Source organism: Dermacentor variabilis, chromosome 6 (assembly GCF_050947875.1).
Source record: "Dermacentor variabilis isolate Ectoservices chromosome 6, ASM5094787v1, whole genome shotgun sequence".
Lineage (NCBI taxonomy): Eukaryota > Metazoa > Arthropoda > Arachnida > Ixodida > Ixodidae > Dermacentor > Dermacentor variabilis.
Genome location: NC_134573.1, coordinates 16,770,313 through 16,775,452, shown reverse-complemented (window position 1 = coordinate 16,775,452; position 5,140 = coordinate 16,770,313).

Genomic DNA, 5,140 nt, shown 5'->3' with positions numbered 1-5,140 from the left:
TGTTCATACTAAATTTTAGCCTTTCTCTAACTAATAAATATTTCTAACACAGGAACTGACTTCTTGTCTTTTCTAATGGCAAGCACTTTGTAGTTCAACATAGGTTTCTAGCATCTTGAATCCATTGAGGGGCTACAGAATGTATTAAAGAAAGATAAAAATGCATAGTGTTGTGCTGAATGTGATCAAGACACATGTACAAGAAACTATAGTTATTAGTTCGATGAGGACAGTAATGTGCTTCAGCAAGTTAGAAATTTGTTACCAACTTGCCCACATTCACATCTTAACAGATTTAACAATGTTTCCACTACGTGGAGAACCTTGATCTACAGTGCTTTTATCATCCTGAAGAAGGTTGGTGTTCCTATTATAACACGTGTACTTGAGAAGCTCAATCTCTCAGGATTTCATGTTGTTTTACTTGACATAAGCTTACGAGGCTTACAGATTACGTGCTCGTATCTCAATGTAAACACTAACTTCCTTTTCAATGATTTTCATTTCTGTAAAAGCACAGTAAATTTCATCAGACGAGAAGTGCAAATGCGTTTTTTATTCTTTCATACTTGGTGCTTGCTATTATACAACTTACTTATATTACAACTTGCTTGTTTAGAAAACTCATAAAAAACACTCCCCCCACCTTTTTTTTTCTTCTTTTACTTTCAATTGACTCTGACTTTCATTATGTTAATAAACTTCAGAAGAGCTTGCTCTCAGGCTAGTTTGTACACACTGCTAAGAATGAAAAAAATGGAGAGAAATTGGGACAAGAAAGAAAGGCCTACAGAATGCTGATTTGCGCGCGGCAATTTATATCAAGGATGGGGTGCTGGACCAGGGAAGCTAAGAAGCCGCCACAACAAACTAGGGGAGCTAGGTAAATGGCTTCGATGTCCACACAGAAACATAAATATAGGCATGTTAGAGAATGCTGTGTCATTCAACAACCCCGTGAATGTTGAAAAGTGGGACAGTGATTAGCTGAAAAGAGTTTCAGAGAGCTCCAGGGAGTGGGGAGATGGATACGGTAAGGGGGCTAGAGTGGTGACGTGCATTAAGGGCATCAAGAATGAAGTGAAAAATTATGGAACATAGGGGGATTGTCTCATCACTGCTCGATCGCTCTACACCAGATAGCCGTGGCCAGTTGCTTTAGCCGAGATTCACCAACCCTGTCATAGCATGTGCTGTGCTTGCTGCTCTGCTGTCTTTAAAATAGGCAGGTGTCAGGGAAGCATGCCCATAATGCCTGCAAGTAAGTAATAGGCGACTTGCAAAATAGTGCCCGCTCTCTTCCATACACAGCCATGGCTGAACCACTCACTAGCAAATCTGGTAAGAAAATAATGCTGACCTCCACTGTTATTTGGGCTGCAACAAGTCTGGGCTGCAAACAAGAAGACACAAGACAGAGCGCTGTCATGTTTTTAGCACAGCTCGCTTTCCTAAGTAAACAAGGTCATAATATACATTATATAAATACATCAATTTGTAAACAAAATGTTATTTTTAATATAGTCATTTTTAAAAACAGCACAAGGATGATAGCATAATTTTAGGCGTAGTGGCTGCATGCCTTAGCAATGAAAAACTTTTGTCAGAAGTTAAGCAAAGTTGTTTTGGCAACGTAAAAATGTGCATCCTCATTGCTAAAGCATTCCTGTCCGGGGAGTGCTAGGAGTTTGTCTTGGTGTGATGTAAAACCCTCCACACATTTATATAGTGCGAGAGAGAGAGGTGATGGGGGAGTGGTAGTGGCCAGTGGAGAATCCTTCCCTGAAATAAATTTCTGGCTACGTCACTGAATGTCTGCAATGCCTTGTAATAGCAACAGGTCTTGGATGGAAACACTATAGATGATACCAGTGAACCTATTGAGCCTATTCCTGTTTAGTGAGATGATGGATGTTTTCCCAAAGAATTATATAAACTGTACAATGGAATGTTTTGTACCACCTGTAATAACCATGCTGTAAGAAAAAACAGAAAGGCTGAGCTTAAATGTTGTAGGAAATCTCTTAAGAGGCTCGAGGATAGGTATAGATGACTAACTCCCGTATTCTCCACTCAACACTCCACCTGGATTCAAATGCACAGCAGCCCCGCTCCTTGACAGAGGCGGTTGCTTAGCTTTAATTAAACTTCATGTCAATTACTGTGAAACACAGCGTCGTCTTCAGTCTAGGGGTGGCACTGCGCTCAGCTCAGTGGAATGAAGCTTCCAGTCATAGATGGTTTCAGAATACAGGGTAAGTGACCTCACATTTTACTCTCTTCGTCGTGAAGTCTAGACACCAAAGCCTCGGTTTGAACAAGTAATGCTTTAAGCGCTCTCTCATGCATATGTTTGCTTTAAGGCAGAGTCAGCTTACTATTTCCTGCTTCTCCCACATGCAAATGACACAAAAATATCTCAATAAAATGATTGTGATTTAAGTAGTACACACTCTCTGCAATGTGATTAAATGTTTGTAATAAAAAAGCACTACTCATGTGCTGGTCAGCATCTGCAGCAATATGTTCACCAAGATATTTTTTTTTGTCTCAATATATTCGATATTGTTGCAAATTTAAGAGGTTTTGCAGCTAACATGTAGCTGTTTACTTGTGTCTCGAGAACATAGAGCTTTAGGTGAGAGGAGCGCTATATTGCATGAGACAAAGGAACATTTTTAGACTGCTTGTTTTATTTTTCTGCGAAAAACAATTGTGAAGGTTTTAATTGCAAAGTAATACAGTAGGTGTTGGCAACGCAAACAAGCCATGCAAAGTGTATGCATTAGAAATGAACTATCAAGATGAGGACCCCCCACCCACTGATATATGTCAATGCTATAATATCAAATGCTGTGACATTTAACACATATGGTAACTAAAAAAAAAGGATAACTAAAGCAAGAGCAGCATTAATAAAACAACAATATCAACTGCAAAATTTATATAATTTTTCTCAAAACTTTTATCTTCACATAAACTGTGGCCTCACACACTGTGGGCACCTTTGCTAACAACCTTCACATTTCACTAGTGCTAATTCTAGCTTCCCTCTAGCTTCTAGCTCAACTGCAATGTTTTGAATGTCAGGGCATGTGCAAGTGAAAATTAGTTTGTGATGGCCATGTGGATCTGTTTCTCTGCCTGAATAATAGGGAGAGGAGGGCAATATAATTGCCTTGAGAACTATTAAGCAGAAGCAGCATGGTGGATGAGGAGCAGTGGCTGGGATAAAACATTTCAGGAGTTCAATGTAGTAAGGATACAGGAGTAATATGATTAACTTTGCAAGAATATGAGGCCATTATAACACTAAGGGAAACAGACTGGCTCATCACAATGAATTTTCAAATATTGTAACTGATCTAGAACACCTTGCACGGCTGCTGCAATTAGGAAAGAAAAATGTAGCATTGTCTTAAAAAGACAGCTTTTTTGTTTGTTCACTCTGCTATGCCACTGTACAAATTATTACTATTGCTTTTTTTTTCTTTTGGAACAGAAAGTCACCATATGCCTGGAGGTTTTAGATAACCTTCTTGGTGTGCTCCCGATATATGAACAGTTCGAAAACATTAACACTGTTGCTTGGTTTATTGCCCAAGTAGACCGGCACGGAACGACTGACTAAGGAAGCAGGCATGTGAATATGCACACCCTGTAACCAATCAACCCCTATATCAATCAATTTTGTACAATTAGACCCCCATATATTGAACTTTAATGTAACAAACCGTTTTACTTTGCAGAACTTATTTGGTGTGCATACAGCAATCTTCAATTTATTGTATTCTGTTTATCTGCAATTTCAATTTACTGAAATTATAAATTCTTCTAAAATTTAAATGAGGATATGTGTTGCATTTGAACTGTAAATTCTATGGACGTACAAGCGCTTTTCGGGAGTAAAGCTTCACGATTTCCTTCCCAAGTTCCTTCCCAAATTCTGCAGCAAAGTTATAAAACGACCACAGGTGACAAGCAGCTGAATGCGAGGTATCTGGTACAGACCGACGGGGGAAAACTTACAAATCACAATAGCACACATTCAGGCGAGTATGTAAACAGGCGAACTAAGCAGGGAACAAAAACACAGCACTGCTTTCATAGGTCCCGAATGATCAGAGTTTCGTCAGAGTTGGTGCAAGCACGCATCCGCAGATAAAACGGCTCCCACCGTGCATTGCCCAATACTTTGAGAGCTGACGCCTACACAACCACTGGGGTAGGTTATAGCACTTGTTTCTGCTCTGATCGTATAGTGTTCGAATGATGTCGCGACAACGCAAGTACTTGCAATAGGGGCGACGACCTTCCACAACTCCAGAACATCACAAAAGACCGTTTGCACATGTACTAACCAGCCAAACAAACTAACCACGGCAGCGAATACCACTTAAATCGAAAATACAACGCAGAAACACCTCGAAAAGGTTTCACCATAGAGAAAGGTTACGCCCTGTTTCACAGACGCTCACAAGAAATTCAAGAAATGTCCAAAGCGCACTACCGCCGCCTTTTAAAAATCCAACGGGAGCCAAGCCAAATCAGTAACAAGTTGGCTATTTGGGTGAACGCAACGCAACCGTTCGAACCACCGGGTACGCGCAACGCCGGCCCACCTTGAAGACGCGCTTGGCAAACACCGTTCCGTCTGTCACAATGATTCGTTTTCTACTAGAGCAGCATGTGAAAAGCTGTTTTAGCTTTATTATTACGCGAAAACATGTTTTGTTTAACTATGAGAACTTGTTATTGTGTGTACGACTACATGTTACGTAAAAAGTATCAGCGGGCCGCTAAAGTTGGAGGACAGACGACAAGGTTCGCGCTCGCTTTGAAACAGTTGGTCGTCTGTTCTTGCTTTTCTTCGCTTGGTCATGCATCGTGGGTGAGTAAAGATGTAATATGCGTGAATGGAAACATTTTATGAACATTTTACTTTAAGAACGCGTTATTTGCGTAGCCATATCCACGTTTTAGACGAAGCCTCTTACAACATCAGCCAACACGAGCCTCGCAGACACATAAACCGTCATACGAGCACATCGAAATTGGATTTCACCGCTCTTTCTGCGCACGCGCGAGGAGCAGTAGTTGCGAGAGAGAAATGTGGGGACTTTTAGTGCTCAAAATTTCT